We start from the raw sequence: 26,938 nt of genomic DNA on the forward strand, positions 1-26,938 counted from the left end.
CTCCCAGCTTCCCCCTACCAGTCTCTAAACTCTCGTCAGCCACCACTTCAGCCTATACCCCAGCCTGCTACTCCCCACACACACACTCACTGAGCACACACAATCTGGAATGTTTGTTTTGTTTTATTTATTGCCATTCACGTCACTTGTTTCTTTGTGTTATTGAATACAGCATATCTTTTCACTAAATACCGTTTGCCTGCCTCTTATTTAAACCTTATCACAAGCTCATTATTTGTAGTGGAGGTTACTACAACTTCTATTTGTTAACGGGCTCGGAGAGGAAGCATCCAGCCTTCGGAACCGCGGCTATTCACACAGTACTCACAGCGAATCCGGAACGCAAGAAGTTACCCCCGACAGGCAAGTTTGATAGAAAATCAATGTTTCTATTATATTTGCTCATGTCGGGTGACATACACCAGAACCCGGGGCCCGTCATGACACAGAACCAGAGACGACAGTTAGTTCTGTTGACCCAGGAAGCGGCGGCTAGCATCGCTAGCACAACAGGATAACTGCTACCTACACAGACGGCTGCGGCAGCTGATGACACGATCAACGGCAACATTCCTCCACTACCACCTCTACAAAATAACCCACGAGAGGCCACAGCGAGAAGGAATGAACCGGGGTTCACAATCGTGGCACCCAGCACGTTGCGGGACCAAAACAGCGAGGCATTGCCCGATGGCCGGCGAGCTAGCTGGCGAGCTAACGTGGCTAACATCAATGGACAAAGGACCCCCAGGAAGCTAACGGGGCTAACAACAATGGACATAGGACCCCATCCCCCCCTCCCCACCGCGTGTTGCTTTTTAACAGCGGAGGAGTGCAAGAATGTGACAATGTGACCATGTGACCGCGGCAGCGCGAGAGAGCGGCAGTGCGGAAATAGGCTGTCTATTGCCATTCTCTAAGACAAACGCTAACCTTAACCAGCTCCTTAACAGCGCCTAAACTTAACCATTCTAACCTTAACCAACTCCGAAACAATGCCTAACCTTAACCTTAACCTTAACCATGCCTAACCTTAACCTTAACCATAGAACGAATATTGCCATTCTCTAAGACAAACTCTAACCTTAACCAGCTCCTTATCAGCGCCTAAACTTAACCATTCTAACCTTAACCAACTCCGAAACAATGCCTAACCTTAACCTTAACCTTAACCATGCCTAACCTTAACCGGCGAAAGAATACACGTTAAAAAAAAAAAAAAAAATTATGGGATTCGAACTTGTCACCAACGGACCGCAGGACCGCAGGACCGCCACGCTGCCAGGTGAGCTAAGCTTCGAATGAAAATCATGGCGGATTACGGCTACATAATGCCGCAAGCTCTGCCGCTCCGCTCTGCGGCTGCCGCGCCTGCCGCGGGGCGTGTCGCAGCCAATCAGGGAAAACGCGGAAGCAGAAGCAGCACTCCTCCGCTGTTAATAAGCAATAGGCCTCCCCACCTACCACCACCTAGTCAATCAGACACCACAGAACGGAACACAGACAATCAACACCTTGAACTCGACGACATAAACCAGATAACGAACACAAATGGACTCCACATATTCCACCTTAACACTAACAGCCTGAGACTTAAACTGGCTGAAATCAGACAATTGTTTATGAACGGTAAGGCAAACATATTGTGTTTCACAGAAACTAAACTAGATTCATCTGTACAGGATCCAGAGATTGAAATCGAAAACTATTCAATAGTCAGGAGGGATAGGAATCAGTATGGAGGTGGTGTCTGTGTATATTCATAAATATACCAAATTCATCAACCATACTGACCTTAACCATGACGAAATTGAAACTGTTTGGATTTAAATCTTATTCGAAAGGGCGAAATCAGTACTAGTAGGCACAATCTATAGACCGCCAGAACAGAGTGGCTTCTATGACACACTTGATGGGTGTTTAGCTGGGGTGGAGGGTGTAGAAAATATTCGTATTGGGGACTGGAACATGAAGACGTGAAGCAGCACCCGTCTTCAAGGCCTTCAGTAGGTTTTGTGATCTGCACGGTTTCAGCCAGCCCAACCCACAAGGGTATGTGATTCAACACAAACCACCATTGACCTCATTCTGATCTCTGACAAGTCCATGATCTCCAACAACGGGGTGATAGCATGCGGGTTAAGTGATCATTATATGATTTTCTGTACCCGCAAAAAGCTAAAACAAAAGGCCGGCTGTCACAAAAGTCACATCTAGGGACCTCAAAACCTCTAGAGAGGCCTTTAACCAAGAACTGGAGAGCCTGGACTGGTCAGATGGGCTCAATGGTACACTGGTTGAAGAAACATGGCTTGGATTCAAAACCAAATTCAAAACAATACTTAACAACATGGCACCCCTAAGAACCACCAGGGTTAAAAATCGTGCTGAGCCATGGATGCACACTGAAATACTGACCGCTATGAACACCAGAGACAAAAAATGCTCTGAACTTCATAAAAGTCAGACAAAGTTTACCAAAAGCTCAAACAGTGAACTCCAAGCCCACGTGGTTGAACAAAAAAATTCAAAGAAACTGACTAAGAAATGACGTAAACACCATGATCAAAACCTCAAAAAAAATTCATCAATGACAAAACGGAGGAAAACAAAAACAAACCCTGCAAACTTTGGAAATTACTCAACAACCAACTAGGCTGCAGCAAAAAACTAAAAACCAGATTTACAAACATAAACATAAAGACAGAAAACACTCTCATCACAGACAAACTGGATGTGGCCAAATACCTAAACATATTCTTTACAAACATAGCCACAACACTGCTTAATAAACTACCCTCCCACTCAGGGCATTATGGGGTAGAACACATAGTAGCATACTACAAAAACCTAGGGGTCTGCAAAGACGACTTCAAACTGGAAATGGTAACAACAGATGAGGTACTCAAAACTGAGCGCCCTCCAACCTAACAAGGCCACTGGCCATGACAACATCCCCTCCAAATTCCTCAGAGACTCAGCCATCACCCCAGTCATCACACACATAATAAACTTCTTCATAAAACAGGGACACGTCCCCAAGGACTTCAAAATTGAGAGTGACCCCCCCTGCACAAAAAGGGAAGCAAATTAGACCCAGGCAACTACCGCCCTGTTTCTATTCTTACCTCCATCTCGAAAGTCATGGAAAAAATTGTCTACGAACAGGTCGAAAAGTACCTAGCGGAAAAAAATCGAATCTACGAATTCCAATCTGGCTTCAGAACATCCCACTCCACTGACGCATGCCTTCTCTACTTGAACGACCACATCAAACAAGAGGTGGACGTGGGCAAATACTGCGGCATGGTCATGCTGGACCTACAAAAGGCCTTCGACACTGTCAATCACTCCATTCTGATTGACAAGCTAAAAGCAATGAGCTGGATGCAATCCTACCTTGAGGGGAGAGAACCAGGGCTTGACGTTGACACCTGCCCACCTGCCCAGGGCTAGTGAAAATGCTGAGTGGCTAGTGACTTTGGAAAACCACTAGCCACAGTGGCTAGTCAGCCAAAAAGTTAACGTCAAGCCCTGCATAGGTGTGTCAATGATAATGTTCACAGCGTTTGGAGCAATAATATAATTGCTAGGTTCAACACAGCCAAGGCATAGGTGTGTCAATGATAATGTTCACAGCGTTTGGAGCAACAATGTAATTGCTAGGTTCAACACAACTCTTCCACATCTACACCCTCCATCTTGTCCCAGTCAGCTGTTGCCCCAACTGGAGCTCCTTTTGCGGCTGAGTCACTGGTCGCAGGCAGTAGTAAACAATGGAGTCAACAGTCAGAAGCACAGTTGTACAGTTGGCGTGTAGCAGTATTGTTCTGAAGGGCCAGATTAACACTGAGAATCTACGTTTATTATTTTATATAACTTGTATATTATTTATATATATAAGCTATATACCTTTAAGCCTCCGTTTGAATCATAGCATTATTCGCTTTCCTCATTGGACACCGCCCTTGGCATTGACGGCGCTAAACGGTCGCGCCCCCCAGACAAGTTCAAAGACGTGTCCGGGCAAGTTGAGACATGCCCTTGGCCAGCGCATTGATTCCGGACAAGTGATTCGGTTGCGCTCTAGAAATCACTCTGAGTATATATTGTAGAAGGCGCAGCAGCCTTAGTGCGAAGTGAAACCTAAACACGTGAAGTGTGAACCTAATCTAATGTGCAGCAGTAACGAGAAGCGCGTGAACCTTAGTGAAGGGAAGTACGAACCTAACCTAGCAAGCAAGTGTGTGTGAACTTAACGTAATTAGTATCAGAACACGAGGTGAAGTGTGGAGTAACCTAACAGCAGAACGATTGGACATGTGAGCAGTGGAAACCTACCCGCGGTGTATCGTTACGGATAGCTATTAGCTCCTTAGATACGACCCTGATATTGTAGAACCATTGTTGGTGTATTATAGTGAATTGTGTAAGCGTAGTACCGTGGAGAAGAGCATAGTTAATACCATTGGTGTTTGGATTTAACTACACCTGAAGACCTGCATCGGGCTAGCTTCGAGGACGAAGCTAGCTAGCTATCATCACTGCCGTCGGGCTTTGGATTAAGAGCTATTACCCTGCTATCGAGCACTTGGATTACAAAGATTGGATCCGTACGAGACCCTTTTTCTTCAGTGACCAGCAGGAGTATCCGACTATTCTTCAATTCCTCTGGAGCTTACCACTCCGTGGGGGAAATCACCAGTCTCCAGCTATACCCCTCGCTTGCCCTGTATCGCCATCTCACTCCATGCAGCGTTCCGCTCGAGTATTATTAACCTAGGAATGATTCATTCCCACTGACTTTGATACTCTGACATTCTACTATCATTCGCCATAAAAGAGCAACGTACTAATTTTCAGTTGTATATTTGATATTGCTATTAAAATACTGTAAACGTTATCTCTTTGTCCCCGTGCCGTCTATTGAGTGTCTGCCATATTTAACTGTACTGTCTGGCAAGTAATAATAATATTTAGTAGTGGTTTAATCTAAACAATCTTTAATACAGTAAGGGTTTTGTAACCCCTCAGTTACAAGTATGATTACAATGATACTGTCCCCAGCAGGGGTTAGTGAAGAAGAAATGACCTATATTTATAACTTTTTGGGTGGGGGCGCGAGTGCAGGGATTTTTGGCTAGTGAAAATGCTGAGTGGCTAGTGATTTTGGAAAACCACTAGCCACAGTGGCTAGTGAGCCAAAAGGTTTACGTCAAGCCCTGGAGAGAACAGATGGTGGAGGTAAACGGTACCCTACCCCCCCCCCCCCTCACAGTGAGCTGTGGTGTTCCACAAGGAAGCATACTAGGACCGCTACTGTTCCTAATTTATGCAAATGACATGTCGTCAGTTTGTGACTGCAACTTGTTCTTGTTCGCCGACGACTCAGCCCTGCTGGTCTCTGACAAGAACAAGTTACAGGTTGAAAAAACCCTCAGCTCAGAACTCGGCAGAATCTGCACCTGGCTCGCTGATAACAAACTATCATTACACATGGGTAAACTGAGTCCATTCTCTTCAGATCAAATAACAAACTCAGCAAGGCCGATGGCTTCTCAGTTACAGTGGGTGACAATATTGTCACAAGGAAAGACAAAATTACATACGGCTGCTGTCGGGACAAAACCTCATAACTCCATTTTTTAATTTTTTTTTTTTTATATAAATCAACTCCGTAGATTATCCTCCATATGTGTGTGTGGGTTTTACAAAGTTTAAACAATGGGAAAGCATTAAACCGATCATCTGTCTAAACCTCCTAACTCTATTCACCCTCAAATCTGTGTTCGTTTTTTTCATCTGCTGAAAAGTTGGGTTTTTGGAGTTATGAGGTTTTGTCCCGACAGCAGCGATACCTAGGTTCCATCCTAGAGGCAAATCTTTCCTGTGACAAAAGTCAACCAACGAACTCGATTCTTGTACCGGATCTCCTCTCTGGTAATAATAATAATAATAAATAATAATAATAATAATAATAATAATAATAATAATAATAATAATAATAATAATAATAATAATAATAATAATAATAATAATAATAATAATAATAATAATAATAATAATAATAATAATAATAATAATAATAATAATAATAATAATAATAATAATAATAATAATAATAATAATAATAATAATAATAATAATAATAATAATACATCTATCTTATATAGCGCTTTTCCAGGTGCTCAAAGACGCTTTACATGGCAGGAGAGACAAACTATGGCAAAACAAAAAAAAACAGAACAAAAACAGAACAAAAATAATACATGACAAAACAAAATAAAACCGACAGAATTAGAGGTCAAAAGCAAGATTGAAAAGGTGAGTTTTGAGGGCTGATTTAGAAGATGTCAGGGTGTTTGCATCACGGATATGGCTGGGGAGGGCATTCCAGAGGGAGGGGGCAGCAGCAGCAAAGGCCCTGTCGCCCCAGGTCCGGAGCTTGGTCGTGGGAGGTGTTAGGAGGTTGGCATCTGCAGACCTAAGGCGACGGGTGGGCGTGTGACGGTGGAGGAGGTCGGACAGGTAGGGAGGGGCAAGGTTGTTGAGGGCTTTAAATGTGATGAGTAGTATTTTAAAATGTATCCTGTATTTGATTGGAAGCCAGTGGAGGTCGTGGAGGACAGGGGTGATGTGATCAGAGCGACGGGTGGAGGTGAGCATGCGGGCAGCAGAGTTTTGGACATATTGGAGTTTATTGAGAATAGAGTTTGGTGAGCCGTAGAGGATGCTGTTGCAGTAATCTAGCCTTGATGATATGAATGCATGAACCAGTGTTTCAGCAGCGGAGAGTGATAGGGAGGGGCGGAGACGAGCAATGTTCCGGAGGTGATAGAAGGCCGATTTGGTTATGTGGTTCACATGGGGGAGGAAAGAAAGGGTGGAGTCCAGGATGATGCCAAGGTTACGGACGTGAGTGGAGGGGGTGACAATGGAACCATCAATATTTAGGGTGAAATCCTGGGTGTGGCTGGTGAGGGATTTTGGACCGATAATGATGATTTCTGATTTATTGCAGTTTAATTTGAGAAAGTTATTTTGCATCCATGTTTTGATGTCTGTGAGGCAGGTGGTGAGGGTGGAGAGAGTGGCTGGAGTGATAGTCTTGGTGGAGAGGTAGAGCTGAGTGTCGTCTGCATGGTAAACAAGAATACCCTGAAGACTCTGGCAGGAGCACTCATTCAAGGGTACTACGACTATGCTTGCACCTCATGGTACCAAAGCACCTCAAAGGCGCTAAAAACAAGATTACAAACATCACAAAACAAACTGGTCAGACTACTACTTGACCTTACTCCTAGAACCCACCTCACCCCTGCCCACTTTGACTACCTAGGATGGCTTAGAGTAGACGACAGAGTACAGCAACTTGCAATGGGCCTGGTCTACAAGATACTCTACACGACTAAGGTACCCATGTACATGTCAAAATACTTCCCAAAGGTCAGTGAATATACAGTACCACGACCACAACACCAGAGGGAGCTCCACAAATCATGTTAAACCCAGATTCGGCTCAAACAAGGGACTAAACACGTTTCGCAATTATGCCACATCAATATGGAACGCCCTACCCACAGCTGTAAAGGAATGTGAATCACTACCCACTTTCAAAACCACTCTCAAAGAGCACCTACGGGAGACTGCAATTCAAAACTGGCCCCTGTAAATGTCCTAACCCAACCCCCTCCAATGTACAGTACATGTCCTAACCCAAGAATACACGAGACCCTCTTCTTGGTACCAAGTAAGGTTTCGTCGATATTCCAATGTACAGTTTTGCTTGTACAGTTGTAATTTCCCCCGCCCCACCCACCCAACCACCTCCAATGTACAGTCCCCACCCCACCTACCCAACCTCCTCCAATGTACCGTTTATACGTCAAATGTATATACTCTCTTTTATAGACTCTTTTTGTATCACAAACAGCACTGTATTTGTAAATCTGGTATGTCATAAATGTATAGATGTAGCAGTACCGTCTGTACGTCATGTATGTCATACATGTTATGATGAATTGAAAATGGGGGACCCTGATGTAAACAAGACGAAAGTCTTTCTCTGGTCTGCACCCCCTTAACAATTGTGTGTATTGAGCTGTACTGTATTGTACCCATTCTGCAATCTGTTAATAAAGTTTTCAATCAATCAATCAATCAATCAATCAATCAATCAATCAATCAATCAATCAGCTAACCGGTATTGACAGTAAGCTTTATTTAGCTTATTTGCTTTGTTGACAGGTTTAACCGGCGCCCAAAGCACAATTATAACATTTTAATATTTGATTATATTGGGCTGACCACCGCTCCCAGTAAACTTCAGAATCAACTTCAAGGTCCTGGTGTTCGCATATACAGAGCCCTCCATGGGCAAGCCCCCCCCCTTACATTAATAAGCTCATCCATCCACTTTCTTCCAGTCGGTCACTGCGGTCATCCCATCAGGAGCTCCTGGTGGTGCCCAGGACCAGACTCAAAACAAAAGGGGACCAAGCTTTTGCGGTGACTGCCCAAGTGCCGGACCCCCTCCAAACCACCCCTTGCCTGTCACTTAATAATCTTGCACCCCCACTTTCAACTATAACTAGGCGGCCATGCATATATTATCTTTCAAATGCCCGAGTTCAATTTGGATTTAGTATCACCAGGCGTGCATAAGAACAGATAATGATATCTACTGTAATTTACTGTATTTTCACCACAGTGCAACCATTTTGAAACTAATTTCAGATCTAATTGTTGCTACATGCTAACAATAGGGAGGAGAAACTAACTGCGTTTCAATATTTGTCAAAAACGTTACCTTTTGTGGCTTATTATCCCGAATAATAACAGTTATTGAAATAATTCATTCAGAACGCTGAACTTTGAACCCCCACAGAATCTGACAGGAAGTGTAGTTCGGAATAATTCCAACGCTGATCCACAGCTATGCATGCCCTCGACACAATTCCCATGATTAAAAATTTCCAAAATGGTCGCCGTCTTGCAATAGACTTCAGCAAATCGAGAAGTTAAAACTATCTAATGGCACTTTTAACCTATTGCTAAACTAACGTATTGATGATAATATACATTCTACATGCTTTTGTGACATGTTAGTGATGTTAATACTTGAAAACGTTTGATAAAAAAATCGCAAAAAATATGCAACACTCTGAAAAATATTGATTTATGACCAGATGCCGTTTTGGGACCGGATCCGGTCCCGTCGGGTGGAACAGGTTTCTTTCTGTTTATGTCTTTTTTGTTTTTTAATGTTTTAATTCGTGAATTTTCACTGATGTTTTAAAATGCTGTGAAGCACTCTGTGCACTCGTGCTGAGAAGGGCGCTGTAAAAATAAAGTTTTACTCGCTTACTTTACATGCACCATAGACATTCATGTTATGAGGGGGCGTGCTGCCTGTGGCAAGATGGCCACCATGTGGCAACACCGGTCTTCATTGGCCAGAAGTGTGGGTGAGTCATCGAGCCTTTATACTGTCTATGTCTATGCTCTAGTCTACACTACTACCCCTAACCCCCCCCCCCACACACACACACTTCTCTTGCACACACACTCATGTCTGTCCTATGTGCTTATGTTGTTGAATGTCTTTGTCAGTCTCTTTTTCTTTCTCTCTGTAAATCAACTTTCCCAATCAGTGGTCAGAATGTGGTGAGGGAATTCTGCCTGACCTTGAAAGAGACAGAGCAGTGGACTTTAAATGTTTTTTTTCTTAATTTATTTCTCACTAATGCTGTATTTGTATTCTGTTGTATTATTTTTCCTTGTGGAGACAGTGTCATTAAATGGGCGGCTAATGGGGATCCTAATAAAACAAACTAACTAACTTGCAGCCTTCAAGGCTAAACAGGAACGTTGTCTGTGCGGTGGCTGGTCTACCGAGCCACTTCAACTCATTCAGAACGCAGCCGCCCACCTGATCTCCAACCTACCAAAGTCAGCCCATGTTATGTTCTTAGGGACCTCCACTAGCTCCCCATCGCCGCACAAATCCACTTCAAGGTCCTCGACCTGACATATCACGCAGCGAAGGGAACGGCTCCCGCCTACCTCCGGTCAATGGTCTCTAACTACACACCCTCAAGCCCCCCCCCCCCCAACTGACTCTACATCCTCTGGCCGCCTCAGACCCACTCTGGGGGGGGGGGGGGGGGGGGGGGGGGGTCATCAAAGAGAAGCCGCCTATTCTTGGTCCTTGCTCCACAATGGTGGAACAAACTCATCACAGACAAGCTGGATGTGGCCAATTTGTTAAACGTCTTCTTTACAAACATAGCCCCAACACTGGTTAATAAACTACCCCTCCCACTCTGGACACACACATCCTAGCCTTCTACAAAAACCTAGGGGTTCGCAAAGACTATTTAAAACTCGAAATGGTAACAACTGATGAGGTGTTCAAAAAACTGAGCGCCCTCCAACCTAACAAGGCCACTGGCCATGACCCCTCCAAATTCCTCAGAGACTCAGCAGCCGCCATCACCCCAATCATTACCCACATAATAAACCTCTCCATAAAACAGGGACACGTCCCCAAAGATTTTTTAATTGCAAGAGTGACCCCCCTGCACAAAAAAGGCAGCAAATTAGACCCAGGCAACTACCTCCCTGTTTCTATTCTTACCTCCATCTCGAAAGTTATGGAATTCTTTTTATACAAACAGGTAGAAAAGTACAGTGCGAAAAAAAAAGCGAATCTACGAATTCCAATCTGGCTTCAGAACATCCCACTCAGTCATGCTGGACCTACACAAGGCCTTCGACACTGTCAATCACTCCATTCTGATTGATAAGCTAAAAGCAATTGGTTTTGATAGTTCATCAGTGAGCTGGATGCAATCCTACCTGGAGGGGAGAGAACAGATGGTGGAGGTGAACGGAACACTGTCCCCCCCCCCTCCCAGTGAGCTGTTCCGCAAGGAAGCATACTAGGACCTTTACTGTTCCTAATTTATGCAAATGACATTATTTTTGGATCAAATAGCAAACTCAGCAAGGCCAACGGCTTCTCTGATGGGTGACAATATTGTCACAAGGAAAGATGAAATTACCTACCTCGGTTCCATCCTAGAGGCAAATCTCTCCTGTGACAAAATGTCAACCAATGTTATGTAATAAAAAAAGTCAACCAACGAACAAGATTCTTGTACTGGATCTCCTCTCTGGTAAACAAGAAATCCATTGAAGATTCTAACAGGAGCATTCATTCAAGGTTACTACGACTATGCTTGCACCTCATGGTACCAAAGCACCTCAAAAGCCCTAAAAACAAGGCTCCAAACATCACAAAACAAACTGGTCAGACTACTGCTTGGCCTTACTCCTAAAACCCACCTTACCCCTACCCATTTTGACAACCTAGGAATCGGATGACTTAGAGTAGACAACAGAGTACAGCGACAGAGTACAGCAACTTGCAATGGGCCTGGTCTACAAGATACACTACACCACTAATGCCTCTTTTCCACTGCATGGTACTAGGGCTGGACGGTATGGTCTAAAATGTATATCACGGTATAATTTGAAGCATAGACGGTAACGGTATATATCACAGTATATTAACTTATCTTAAAATGTCTATATAAATGCTTCTGAAGGGGTAAAACACTGGTATGGCAGCTATTACTGTACTTGTGTATTACTAGGACATATTTCACATAGTACAGAGGTGTTTTAAGAACATTTATTGTGCAAAACTGCAATAGAAAAATACAAAACCTTTTCTCAAGTGTCTGCGGGCAGGTAACGCGTATCTTGGATCCAGTGCTTTGACCATGTCTTTAAAGCCCTTTCAATCGACAGTTTGAAAAGGAACCATGTCCTTACACACCATGTCCAAACAGCCATTACTGTTTTCCCTGTACATCAATGACCTGCCGGACATATGCCCTGACTTCAATGTACAGATGTATGCTGACGACGCAGTAATTTTTGTACATGGTAAAAAAAACTGACCTGATCTCATGTAACCTCTCAAATGCAATGAACAAGGTCCAACACTGGTTGCAAAACTCATGCCTACTGCTAAATACTGCTAAATACAAAAAAACTGTATGCATGATGTTCAGCAAACGACCAGTCAGAATCACTAGATCTAATGTGTTTCTGGGGGGGGAGGAACTGGAATTGGTTTCCCATTTCAAAGTACCTCGGCATCATCTTGGACTCGAACCTATCCTAAACATGTCAAAAAAGTGAAACGCACAATTAATTTTAATTTAGTTAATTTTAGACAAATCCAGCCTTTTTTAACAGTTGATGCTGCAAAAACGTATCTTCATTGCATGGTATTCTCACATATTGAATACTGCTTCACAAACTGGTCATTTGCTGGTGTCACTGTCATGAAACACATCGAACAGCTTTATCATAGAGCCATTAAGGTATTTGCAAGGAAACCATTGGCATACCACCATTGCAATATTTTGAAACAATATAGCTTTTTGAGCTTTGAAAATTTCAAAGTCTTAAAAAGCTCTTGTTTCATCTACAAATGCCTACATGGACTAGCTCCCCCTCCTGTACAGGAATTCATCTACAAAAAAAGAAACACTGGACTCTGCACCAGGTCAGACACCAGAGGTGACTGCATGGTCCAAAGTAGACTGACCACGTTTGGCCAAAACGTCCTGTCTGTAACTGAGGGGTACAATTCCCTGACTGTATTGAGAGTATGGTATTATTAAACCACTACTTAGTTATGTACTTTAATTACTGGCCATACAGTACACGGTATATCTGGTGAACACCCACACAAGAATACTACAATGACACCTAAAGTTATATTTGGAGGGATTTATTATTATTAGCAACGATAGGTTACAGAATGAGAATTATTGAATTGCGCTTATATGGCGAAGAACACTTAAGTAGGTCAAGAGCGTAAGTCCATGAGCATACTAAGATGGGTATAACTGACGCCACCTGTAGCATAAGAATTACATAAGGTACACTCGTAGTCAGCTGGAGATACTAAGGGGTTTCCCTCCGGTTGTAAGCCAGCAGGGGAGAGGAATGTTCGGGAGCAAAAGTCTGGATCAACGAGGAATCAATAAGCTCCAGCTACGGGAGGCGGTACATATACTCCCCTCGATCGGCAGACAAAGCAGCAGCTATAATCCAAGTATGTGCGACCGCATGGATGAAAGCCAGCCAGCCTCTTCCTAGAGACGGGCTCGAGTGATGCTCCTCACGGGTAGATCCCACACAGCAGTGGGGTAGACGGTTCTCTGCTCCAGCAGCCACAGTACCAAAAGCAATATAATCCAGCCGGAAAAGGCTCTGCATTCGCCGGTGTAGATTCTCCTGTGCACTATACTTCACATTAACTATGTTGAACTTGACGTTATTTCACTAAGCTCTGACACTTTTACTATCCTATTCGCACATATTATAAGTGCTCTATTTAGACGCAAAGTTGCTCACTTCACTTGGTCGTTGACTCGTGGTGAAGGCTTTAACGTTGGGATAAGACGATACGTTACTTTGAACGAATGATGAACTGAATGAACTGATACTGAACGAAGTGCTGCTGTTTCCACCTGCGCCGTATTTATACGTAAGGTGAATAATCTAGTGCCAACCTCAGTTCTGTCTCGTATTACTGCGCAAACCTGGACATGTTGAGACAAGCCTTGGCGGTGGCTTTGAACTCGCCATTGGGGGTATGGTCGTTTGGCGCCTAGGGGTCGCTGTCCAATAGGAGAACGAATATTATGGTCTGGCTTGTACCTAGGTAAAGGGATATTCCGTGTATATGTACAAAGAATATACAAGGGATATCAGACGATATACAAATATTATACAATATATCTCAAGTAATAAATATATATATTCGGTTTAATCTGACCCTTTGTAACAGCCGCCTCCTAATTAGTCCGCACCTAATTAGATAAGCAGAGACAGATTAACCGTCTTGTCCACTACTCAATGTCCGTTGTGAGGAGTAGGGCAATTCACAAAGTCAGTGGGTCATGGTCGTCATCAAGGGAGTCAGGGAGCCTTGGCAACTCTATCAGCCTCGCCACGGGTCGGGTGTATGTCCGTCCCTGGACAAGAACTTCTGCCGCTCTGACCTTTCCGTCGGCACCAGTGATCACTTTGCTTACGCGGCCGGCCGGCCACGCAGCTCGGGGTAGTGACCGGTCTATGATCATGACGATTGTGTCCACTTTTAAGTTGTCCCTGTCCTTGACCCGCTTCTGACGGGCTGGACGGGATGGAGGGGGGCTTAGGAGGAAGCGGGCCTGAGACTGGTTGATCTGTGCTTGGCTGTGCCTCCACATCCTCCCCATCAAGGAGTCGCTTGGGGTGCTGGGTTCGAGGTCAGCTACGTCTGGAGCGCAGCTGAGGGGGGTGGAGTTCGGAACTCCCTCTTGTGCCCACGGTTCTCTCACAGGCCTCTCGCCTAATGTCAATAGCCTCTCAACGGGCTGTACGAGAGAGTGGCCGGTGTCGCTCACCTTTGTGTGCAGGCAGCGTGTAGACGTGGGTTTACTGTCAAGTCCGTAGAGGGGGCCCTGGAGCGTCCACCCCAGTCGGGTCTGAACCGCGACTGGGCATCCTTTGGGTCCGATGTGGGCCGCCTCAATTGGGAGAATGAGGTCCGCGTGGTCGGAGCCGATGAGCAGGGTCGGTGTGGCGCCGTCGATAAGCGGTATAGGTAGTCTGCGTAGGTGCACGTACTTCGCCATCAGCTGTGGGATGGGGTAGGTGTACTGTGACAGGCCTATGTCGTGGCTGGTGAAGACGTTGGTAATACTATACTGCTTCTCGGGCTGGTCCACCGCTGCTATCTTGAAGGAGACATTTTCACCCTTTATGGTCTTCTGGTCTCTTCTGATGGTACGTATTGTCATTGTTCCTTTGGCACCCCGCAGGCCCAACTGGGCTGCGGCGGAAGCGAGGAGGAGAGTCTTTTCAGACCCATCGTCTAGGACGGCGTAAGTGTCCAGGACCTTGTCCTCGTAGCTCAGGAGCACTCTGACCACTTTGATGAGCACTCGGGGGGTCCCGCTATGCTGGTCTATATGGAGCACTCCTGTTGGTCGGTTGCCTTGGATCTTCTGGAGTGGTGCCGACTCGCGGTCGTCCGAGTAGCACCGTGACTCCCAGTGTCTGCTGTAGCAGTCGGTACACCAGGGGGCGGTCTGGTGGATCTTCGGTACTGGTGCCACCGCCTCGGCCTGGTACATTACCGTGACGGGCCCACTTTGTTGTCCTGGCGGACGCCTGTTGATGTCATGCAGGACCTCCAAGTGGGCGCCGCCGCACCTGCTGCACTTCTTCTTCAAACGGCACTCAGCTGCCATATGGCTGCGCGCGCAGCGGAAGCAGCGGCGGTGGTCTTTGATCCACTGACTCACCTCGTCCGTGGTCAGCTTCTTGAAAGTGTCACATTGATACAGCCGATGTTCCCCTTCACAGTACTGGCATTCAATCTTCCACTCCTCTTTCGTCGAGGGGGTGTTGTGGTTCTTGTGCTGCGGTACTGATTCGGCTTGGTGCATAACGGTCACCGACTGGCGGTTATCATTTGATCCCCGAGGTCCTGGTCTTGGGCTTGGTCCACTCCACACGAACGTGTCCAGTCGTAGGCTGCTGACCTCCCTGGCGAGGAAATCAGATAGGTCTAGGAGGGATGCCTCTGGGCCGTTGGGGTCGCGGTGGTCTCTCTGCCGCCGAAAGCGCTCTTGGCGGGCTGGAGGGAGCTTCTCTAATATTCGTTCTACATTAGAGTTAGCATACAGTTCATATATCCCTTTCTCCTTTTGGGACCCCAGCATCCCTACCAGGGATTGTACCTTGATAGAGAGGTCATCCAATGCTCTATTGTCTCTGGCTGGGGGGAGGCGGTCGATATCTCTTATTTCCTGTATCACGTAGTCCCATATGCGTCCATAACGCTGGTCGAGGGCTACTAGAGCCGCGGTGTATGGGGTACTTGAGTTGGAATATGCCAGCGCTGTATTATGCGCTCTGGGCACCTTCAGGTGCTTGAGGAGGATAGCATATTTGTACGTCTCATCAGGGACGTCGGACATCATAGTCTCCAAGCACATCCGTAATTCCGTGTACTGTGCTCTGTCCTCGCACGTAAAGTCTGGGAACGTCGGTGTGCCAAGGTACGATGCCATGGATGGCTGGCACATCGGTGAGCGTTGGGGAAGAGGCCTCCTGGGCGAGTCTCCCTGTACGTGTTGTCGTGGGTTGGTACTTGGTGGGTACCAGGGGCCGGGTACCCAGGTGCTGTTCCTCGGTGCTGACTGTACATCAAACTCACCCGTGAGTTGGGTCGGGGGTTTGTAGTGCAGTGGCTCGGGGCTGACGTCGGGGCTGTACTGGGCCTCCTGGTCCAGAGTACGTTGCTGCTGGTCGGGGCTGTACTGGGCCTCCTCTTCCTCTTCCTCTTCCTCTGCTAGGTCCTGGAGTCTTCTAGTCAGTCTCTCGGCGACGTAGGCCGGTTCTTCCCGGTTGCTGGGTCTCGTATGGACCGGTCGGGGAGGGGGTTCGGAGACGTGGACAGGATCCTCCTGTTGGCGGGGTCCCGGGTCGCTTGGTCGGGTAGGGGAATGTGTCCTAGACCCTTGTCGTGATGATCTCCGGGAGCTCCGTGCGGAGAGAGGGGGTGTCGCCATGGCAATCAATTGTTCCATCATCTGCGCCTGCAGCCGGTCGCGCTCTGCCTCGCGCTGGGCATGGGCGGCGTCGCGCACTGCTTCGCGCTGGGCATTGGCGGCGTCGCGCTGTGCATTGGCGCTGGCATGGGCGGCGTCGCGCTGTGCATTGGCGCTGGCATAGGCGGCGTCGCGCTGTGCATTGGCGGCGGCGCGCTGTGCATCGGCGCGGCCTCTTTCAATGTTCTCTTCCGTCTGAAGGCGTCTGGTCTCCAGTCTTATGCGGTCGTCTTCACTCCTTTGTTGCGCCTGGAAGCGCTCTCGCTCGATTGCAGCGTGTTCGCGCTCGCTCGTCTGTTGAGCCTGGAGGCCATGGTAGAATGTTCGCGCTCACTTAGTTGTTGCGCTTGAAGTCGATCGCGTTCGGTGGAGGCTGCCAGGGTGGCGATGAATGCCTGCGCCAGCATCTTGTCCGCTTCGCTGGGGGAAGACACCGACGGAGGTGATCGGCTTCTGGCAGTGCTCGTTGGAGATCTGTTCTCTGGGCGCGCCTCGAGGTCCGTCTCCTGGGCGCGCTTCTCTTCTGGTAGTGGGTCGGGTTCTGTCCCTGGAGCGCTTTCTTTATCCTGGAGCTCTCCGGGGACCGTCCCGTTGACGTTGTCTGGGGGTATAGTCATGTCATGTCCCCCCTGGTCCCCCCCGTGGGCTTGGTCAGTTTCGTTAGAACCCACTGGGGTCTCTACTGGCAGGGTCGTCTGGTCGGTAGGATTTGACATGCTTTGACTATCCGCTTTATTTATTTTATCCGCATTTGACGTCTTTATAAAGCTAGGTATTAGACTGACAGCGTATGCCTCTAGATAGGGAGGTGGCTGACGTCTGCGCTGCGGGCGTTCTAGCTCGGGGGAGCTGCTTGGGGAGTGTTCACCGCTGGCCATGGTTAATATCAATATTATATTTAGATATTACACTGATTACCCTCCGGCTCGAAGGACCAATTGTAACTGAGGGGTACAATTCCCTGACTGTATTGAGAGTATGGTATTATTAAACCACTACTTAGTTATGTACTTTAATTACTGGCCATACAGTACACGGTATATCTGGTGAACACCCACACAAGAATACTACAATGACACCTAAAGTTATATTTGGAGGGATTTATTATTATTAGCAACGATAGGTTACAGAATGAGAATTATTGAATTGCGCTTATATGGCGAAGAACACTTAAGTAGGTCAAGAGCGTAAGTCCATGAGCATACTAAGATGGGTATAACTGACGCCACCTGTAGCATAAGAATTACATAAGGTACACTCATAGTCAGCTGGAGATACTAAGGGGTTTCCCTCCGGTTGTAAGCCAGCAGGGGAGAGGAATGTTCGGGAGCAAAAGTCTGGATCAACGAGGAATCAATAAGCTCCAGCTACGGGAGGCGGTACATATACTCCCCTCGATCGGCAGACAAAGCAGCAGCTATAATCCAAGTATGCGCAACCGCATGGATGAAAGCCAGCCAGCCTCTTCCTAGAGACGGGCTCGAGTGATGCTCCTCACGGGTAGATCCCACACAGCAGTGAGGTAGACGGTTCTCTGCTCCAGCAGCCACAGTACCAAAAGCAATATAATCCAGCCGGAAAAGGCTCTGCATTCGCCGGTGTAGATTATCCTGTGCACTATACTTCACATTAACTATGTTGAACTTGACGTTATTTCACTAAGCTCTGACACTTTTACTATCCTATTCGCACATATTATAAGTGCTCTATTTAGACGCAAAGTTGCTCACTTCACTTGGTCGTTGACTCGTGGTGAAGGCTTTAACGTTGAGATAAGACGATACGTTACTTTGAACGAATGATGAACTGAATGAACTGATACTGAACGAAGTTCTGTCTCGTATTACTGCGCAAACCTGGACATGTTGAGACAAGCCTTGGCGGTGGCTTTGAACTCGCCATTGGGGGTATGGTCGTTGGCGCCTAGGGGTCGCTGTCCAATAGGAGAACGAATATTATGGTCTGGCTTGTACCTAGGTAAAGGGATATTCCGTGTATATGTACAAAGAATATACAAGGGATATCAGACGATATACAAATATTATACAATATATCTCAAGTAATAAATATATATATTCGGTTTAATCTGACCCTTTGTAACACTGTCCATAAAAGGCAGTCAAACATGGAACAGTCTCCCCATTTCCATAAGGGAAAGCCCCACCCTTGCTTCTTTTAGAGGGCAACAAAAAAAATTGCTGAAGTCCAACCAGTCATGTGAACACATGTGACATGCTGTTATGTATTTGTACATTTTTTTACTGTTTTTATGTGTCCTGTTTTTATGTATTTGTACATTTCTTACTGTTTCTATGAGTCCTGTTTTTATGTTTGGGGACAACGGATGGAAATTAGCCTCATGCTAAATCCGGCAATTTTTACACTCCACAGTGTTCATTAATTTTGCATTGTCCCGTCCAAATAAACGAATTAAATAAATAAAACAGTGACAGCATTTGTTATGTCGGTCCACCGCTGGCTTTTTTTGTCGTTGTTAACACATTCAGTGCCATAAACTGTCCCCATCTCTGCCGCTTCAAGGCCAGCTTAAAATGGTCATTTTCGTGGTGTTTCACGATGTTTGCAGAGCTGTGTGTTCTGTATTATAGCTGTGGAGACAATGGTGTGGCTCATTTGACAGAAATTACTTGTAGTCCAACATGGAAAAAAAGTTTGTTTCTACACACTGTAGTTTGTAGTTTATTACACGCTAAACATTGCGCATTTCCAAGATAATCCAGTCTTTTTCCATAGATCGCGGGATAAAACGTGTTATGTGCAATAAGACCAAACCGTTCTGGTTGATCCCCTGAAACCCCTAATACTCCCAAATCAAACGTATATACCATGTACACATGTACCTTCACAAAATCATCAAGGGGGGGGGTCATTTTAACTCAAAACCGTGATCGTGTTTGTCGAGCATGTTTTACGTCCGGTAAAACACAAAACTGTGTTTCAGGTTAGGTAAAATAGACATAGAATATACCTTACCTTAGCCAGAAGGTATTCCAAAAAGAATAATTCCAAGTGATCGCATCGCCATCGCGATTACCAGTCTACGTTTCGATGGGAAAATACGCTTCGGCAACGGAATTTCGAGGCGATCGATGTGAATCTCTGTTCAAGCAGGAGGAGGAGCCCTTACCAAAAAATAAATAAAAAAAAGGAAAACGTGTGGCAAGCCATTCCAGTTCAAAGGTAGGCGATACTGCCACCTGGTGATATTCGATCTGCATTGCAATTCCAACATATACAAACGAGCCAGGGACGGCTAGAATGATCCGGATGATGATTTAGAACGGGGATCAGAGGAGAAAGATCAAAGGATCAAAACCCGACTATACTCGGGTATGGCGCCCAACCGCTGGCGAGATAACCCGACTATACTCGGGCATGGCGCTGAATGTGTTAAAACGTAAATAATAAAAAATTATTAAATGATTCTGTTACAGCTGCTGAGCTATATACTATAGCGGTTCCCAAACTTTTTTGGCCGTGCACCCCCTGTCACCTCCCGACCTAGCTTGCGCACCCCCCAATGGGTTTCTGTTAGAAAAAATTGGTGCTGGTCTCCGTGCACAGATTTAACTTTTTATTTTATCTCTTCCCACGGCGACTATGGATAGGGAATTTCTTTATTTAATTAAAATGTTCACGACAATACTCTGCCAGCATGTTTAATATCCATAATACTAAAGGTTTGACTAAGATTTGTATGACATTTTATTGTAAAAAAAATATATATATATATATATATTTTTTTTACCACCATTAGCCTTTTCATGTCACGCACCACCTAGAGGGCGCTCGCGCACCACAAGGGGTGCGCGCACCACAGTTTGGGAACCACAGGTAATGTCCATCAATATCTTCCTTTTGAATGAAATAGGTTCAAGAATCGAATCAGGGTTGTTAGCAGAGAGAGAGAGGGATGGGGGAGAGAGTGAGAGAGAGAGGGAGGGAGGGAGGGGGCTGCTAGAGTGGAGCTAACGTTAGCTTGCTGAGGCTACATCAACAGGCTGCTATGAGTGGAGCTAACGTTAGCTTTCTGAGGCTACATCAACAGTTAACATTACTTAAGGTTTTAGCGCGACGTGGGCATTCCAGAATGGTGAGGATGCAAAGCATGTTAGACGATTGGACCCATCGCAGAGTTTACATTACACATAGAAACTGCGCGAGAGAAGTTGTCACACAGCTCAAGTTTCTTTAATAGTTGTCATACAGAAGTACAGAATACTTTTATACAAAATGCTTCTTACTGTTACGCTCCAGAGACTGTGCAAGACAAGATAAGTATGAAATAAAATAACATAGTATAGCATGTAAATTAGAAGTAAAAAATGAGGTCACAGTGTTCAGTATAGACATATGTACAATGTTCGATGCAGAATAGACGTAACTGAGTTACCATATAATATACAATATACTATGCAGTGTACTAATATACAATACTATATAGTGCAAAGCAGAAATGGGATGAGGTACAATTTAGGTACAATTTACAGTAGGTGTACGTAGAGCTGCCGCGATTACCGCATTACCGCGGTATCGCTGTTACATCACGGCCACCGCAGAGTAGGCTGAATACCGCGTCACAGCTGTTTTTTATAATAATAATAATAATAATAATAATTTACCCTCCTCTCGTTGGGCTTGCGGCTCTGCAGATATACCCTACTCGTCTATCGAGGTTCCAAGCGACCCTATTGGGTACCAGAAAAGTCACGTGAAACATTGCAGACCACTGATTGGTCAGAAGAGAGACGCGTCACACGTTTTTACGTCCTGAATGTCAGCTCTCACAACACGGCTAATAACGTTAGCTTTAACTTTCCGCCGGAGTGGACTATCATCGCTCTTCAGGAGTACTAAACGAGACATAATGATTTTACTGTCTGCAACGAATGTTATAATAAAAGCCCTTCGTTCTATACACTTGTCTGATTGAAAACTTTATTAACAGACCGCAGAATGGGACAACTCGGCACGCTCTGAGCAAAGAAAGGAACTGAGATATGAATAGAGTATTGCTTGCTATGGTCCGGTAAATACGCTGATGTTATTGAACGCATAACTATATAATGTCAATGCCACAAAACGAATGCCTTTATTATAAAGTAGTAACTTTATAGTAATAATAATAAGAAAGGGTCGGGGGGGTGCCCGCGACACCGAGTGAACTGCGCATCCGTGTTTCACTTTCAATAACTAATGCGTGCTTGCCGAATCCCAAACAATATTCATGCTGCAAAGTCATCCTCTAAAGATAGACATTTAGACTAGAGGCAGGCTATATGCTATAAAGAGTAGACTACTACTAAAAAAAAAAAATGCATTCAAACTTTTTTTTAAATTTTTTGTGTGCGTGCGGTAAAAACCGCGGCGGTAGGAAATATTTTGCAAATTTGTGCGATAAGGAAATAATCAATACCGCGGCAGCTCTAGGTGTACGAGTTGTAGTGCAAATCCTTTATCAATAAATATAAAGTGTGTTTGTGTGATCTAAAGTGTGGAGAGTTGGTGCTGCAGTGTGTTGTTTGTTTAGGTGAGTGTGGGTGTGTGTGCTGTGTGCATTTGATGGTTGTTGCATAGTGTTTATTGTTCGTTGAGCAGCCTGATGGCCTGGGGATAGAAATTTCTTCGGAGTCTTTCTGTGCTCGCCTTAAGACTCCGGTATCGCTTGCCTGACCGCAGCAGTTCAAAGAGGCAGTTGTTCGGGTGGCTGGAGTCCTTGATGATTCTCTTAGCCTTCCCCCTGCACCGCTTGTTGTAAATGTTCTGGAGGGTGGGAAGCCCCCCTCCAATTGTGCGTTCGGCTGAACGTGTCACTCTTTGTAGTCTGCTACGGTCTTGTGCAGTGCTATTCCCAAACCAGGAGGTGATGTTGCCAGTCAGGATGCTCTCTATTGTACATGAGTAGAAGTTCCTAAGGATCTTCTGACTGACTTGGAACTTCCTTAGGCGCCTGAGGAAGTAGAGGCGTTGTCGTGCCTTCTTCACAACACTGTCAATGTGTGTGGTCCATGTCAAGTCCTCGGATATGTGGGCTCCAAGGTACTTGAAACTGTTCACTCTCTCAACCGGTGCCCCGTCGATGCTGAGGGGGCTGTAGTCCTTGACCCCCGACCTCCTGAAGTCCACAATCATCTCTTTTGTTTTGCTGACGTTCAGGGAGAGGCAGTTCTCCTGACACCACTGTGACAGATTCTCTACCTCTTCCAGGTAGGCCCTCTCGTCGTTGGCAGAGATCAGGCCCACCACTACTGTGTCATCAGCAAATTTGATGATTGTGTTGTTGTTCCGCTGTGCCACGCAGTCATGTGTGTACAGGGAGTAGAGGAGGGGGCTCAGAACACAGCCCTGGGGGGCCCCTATGTTGAGCGTGATGGATGAGGAGGTGCAGTTGCCTGCTCTTACCACCTGGGGTCTGCCCGTCAGGAAGTCCAAGACCCACTGGCAGAGGTCATAGTTCAAGCCCAGGTCCCTGAGCTTGGCTATGAGTTTGGAGGGGACTATGGTATTGAATGCTGAGCTGTAGTCGATGAACAGCATTCTCACATAGTTCCCCTGCCTCTTGTCCAGGTGTGATGCTGCTGTGTGCAGCACATGGGCTATGGCGTCCTCCGTGGACCTGTTGGGGCGATATGCAAATTGCAGGGGGTCCAGGTTGATGGGGAGGGAGGAACAGATGTAGCCCTTCACTAGCTTCTCAAAGCACTTCATGGCTATGGAGGTGAGGGCTACAGGGCGGTAGTCGTTGAGGCAAGCGGGCGTAGATTTTTTGGGTACAGGGATGATGGTGGACTTCTTCAGACAGGTGGGGATGACAGCCTGTTCCAAGGACAGGTTAAAGATGTCAGTGAATACCGGGGCCAGTTGGTCGGCACAGACTTTTAGGACGCGGCCGGGGATGCCGTCCGGTCCTGTTGCCTTCCTGATATTCACTTTTTTAAAGGTCCGCCTCACCTCATGCTCTGTTACCCTGAACACTGAGTCTCCATCAGCAGACCCCCCCCCCCCCCCCCCCCCATTGCCGTGGTTTGTAGGCTGGTGTTGTTATTCACAGCCTCAAACCTCGCATAGAAGGAATTGAGATCATTTGCTAAGGAGACTGTTCAGTTTGAGGGAGGTGCCTTTGTAATCTGTCATTGTTCTGAGGCCCTGCCACATACCTCTAGAGTCAGCCTGTTCAAACTGAAGTTCAACTTTATCCCTGTAACGCCGTTTTGCCTCTATTACTGCTCTCCTGACGTTGTATCTTGCCGTCTTGTGTTCTTCCATGTTGCCTGTCACCAGCCCGGTGTTGTAGGCTGAGGTGCGCACTTTCAGAGCCTCACGGACGGATTTATCTACCCAGGGCTTTTGATTTGGGTATATTCTAATTGTGGTAGAGGGGATTGTTTCTTCTACCAGAGCTGTCAAACGCAGTGCGGAAGAGCTAGTTTGCTTCTAGAATTTAAGGTCCGCTCTGCTCCATGTCTATTATGAAATGACAATTGCGCGTTGACACGCCCACTACACAAAGCCTCTGTGCTCCTAAATAATTTTTCCAGTTTGCACATATCTTTTTTTAGGGGCAAATGCAAGTGAAATAGTCGCACTGTAGAGCCCTGGCTGTGGTTACGTCATTGCTATTTTAGAGCTGCTCTACCGGTCACAAGGTATAAAATCCATACCGTAGCGCAAATTCCTACTGGTGTACTTTATGTACCGTTTATACTGTCCACCCCTACATGGTACCTACTCAACTCGACTCTACTCTACTCTGCCTTTTTGGTTTTCCATTGCCAAAATTTGCGCATGGTACCTGGTACCGGGTACTTTTTTAGTACCTGCTTTGTCGAGGTTCCAAGCGGGTAGAAGTGATACCAGAAAGTGATGTGAAACACTGCACACCACTGATTGGTCAGAAGAGAGAATCGTCACTACGTTATCATTGCGCTACACAGGGGACGTCCTGCACAAAACACAAACCTGCCATCTTTAAATAGCCTTGCGACTACTAAACATTAGCATTCATTATTTGTTTGCAGCAAGAACAAAGTGCAATAAACAAAAAAGGATACTGTTAAGTGAAGCATTGATATGTTTGCATGTAACTGCACTATAACTGTTCCACAGCAAGAGGGCGCTATAGGCGTAATGAGACGCAGCTATTGGGGCTGACGTCATGTAATAGATATAAGGGAATTTTCCCTCCCCTTCTAGCTCTCTGTCTCTCTAGCTCTCACAGAGAGCAGGTCAAGTGGTGAAATGAACAATGTGAAATAAACCACGCCAGTTAAGGCTAAAGATGACCATGTCGTCATGACCAGTTATTGCTGCATATGTGACTCTGTCAACAGATACATTCACTGTGTATTCTGCCTCATTTATTGATGAAACAAAACCAACATCAACACAATTTACCACCAAGAACAAAGAGTTTAGTCTCACAAAAAGATAGCTAATTGGCGGCTGGGTAGCACAGCGGACATTGCACTCGTCACCAACGCAAGAGACACCGGGTTCGACTCCGGCTGTCGGCGTTGCCTCCGGCTTGTGCCAGTCATCATACTAACTCAATTGGCAGAGTTAGCGGGTGGAAGTCGATGGGTGGTAATCTGGATGTTGTGGACAGCGACTCCTACAGGTCGGTTGGGGACGCCTGCACAGCAGAGACAGGAAATGGTGGGGGTAGTGTGAGCCTCCCACACGTTACACCTCGCCAATGAGAGTCCGCGCTGGCAGGTGAAAAGATGTGACAGGCTGCCTCCTCGTGTATCAGAGGGGACACATGATGCAAGGCTTCTATCCTCCCTACAACTGGCCAGTGGGGGGCATATGCGAGCAACGTTCAAGACAGGGGAGGGGAGAATTGGCACAGTGGAATTGGGATGGGAGAAAAATTGTGAGGATTCGCCTGTTCCCTGAGCTTTTCCCTGTCTACTCTCCTTCACCAGCCCCCACCCTTGCGAGAATTTTCCCTGCCTCCTACTCTTCACCAGCCCCCACCCTTGTGAGAACTTTTGCCTGCCTCCTACTCTTCACCAGCCCCCACCCTTGGACATTCTGTTCCTCTACCTTCACGCACCTGTTGGGAGTTTGCAATCACCTCGGGAGAGTACATAGGTTGCAGACTCCCCTCCAGTCCTTGCCGGGTCGTTCTGTGTTCTGGACTCTGTGTTCGTTCTGTATCTGTGTTCACTCTGTGTTCATGGAGTTCTGTACGTTACCATCCTGTACGTTACCATCACTGGCCGCGTCTCCGGCGTGAGACGACGTGCCAGCCATCACCACCTGTCGCCGTTTGCCTGGAGTGGGACACCGTCTTCGCTCTCTAATTCTCTACGGGAGGTTTTCCAGTGTTCCCACTCCAGACGTCAAGCCGGCGCGTCATCGCTCCCTATTTTCCACGGGAGGATGGCGTCTCTTCGCCCCGGTCCCCTGGGACCCCTGTGTTCTGCGCTGCCCGTCTGCAGCATCCGAGGAGGATCTCCGTGCCAAGCCTGGAGTGATGTTCCCACTCCAGACGTCAAGCCGGCGCGCATCGCTCCCTATTTCCACGGGAGGATGCGCCTCTTTGCCCCGGCGTCCGCCGTCGGGCCCCTGTCCCCGTGCCAGGCCTCCGCCGTCGGGCCCCTGTTCCCGTGCCAGGCCTCCGCCGTCGGAACCCTGTCCTCATCCCTGTAAGCAGCTCTGGCCCTCGCCCTGTCCAAGGCCTTAACCCTGTTCTCTGTCCCTGTCTCCAGCCCGCCTCTCCGGGCCACTGTCCTTGTCCCCCTCTCCAGTGCCCTGGTCCTGGCCCTGACACTTAGCCCTGGTCCTTAGCCCTGGCCCTTAGCCTTAGTCCCTTAGCCTGTTCGTCTCTTAAAGGCACAGTGCCGCATTTTCCATATTTCTTTGACTCTAGTGTTTTTGTGTTCTCCCTTAAAGGGACTGTGCCGCTTTTTGTTATGTAATAAATAAATGCCCTGTTTTGGCTTACTCTCATACCTGTTTTGTGTTGTGCGATTGGGGTCGGTTACAAACCATAACAAAAATAGAAAAAGAGGAGAAAAAGTGGATAAAAAAAAAAAAGATAATTTTGTTTCCAAGACCACAACACCAGAGGGAGTTCCACAAATCATGTTCAACCCAGATTCGGCTCAAACAAGGGATTAAACACGTTTCACAATTATGCCACAATAATGTGGAATGCCCCACCCACAGCCGTAAAATAATGTGAATCCCTACCCTCCTTCAAAACCACTCTCAAAGAG

Source organism: Notolepis coatsorum (assembly GCF_963971535.1).
Source record: "Notolepis coatsorum genome assembly, chromosome: 6".
In the NCBI taxonomy this organism is placed as follows: domain Eukaryota; kingdom Metazoa; phylum Chordata; class Actinopteri; order Aulopiformes; family Paralepididae; genus Notolepis; species Notolepis coatsorum.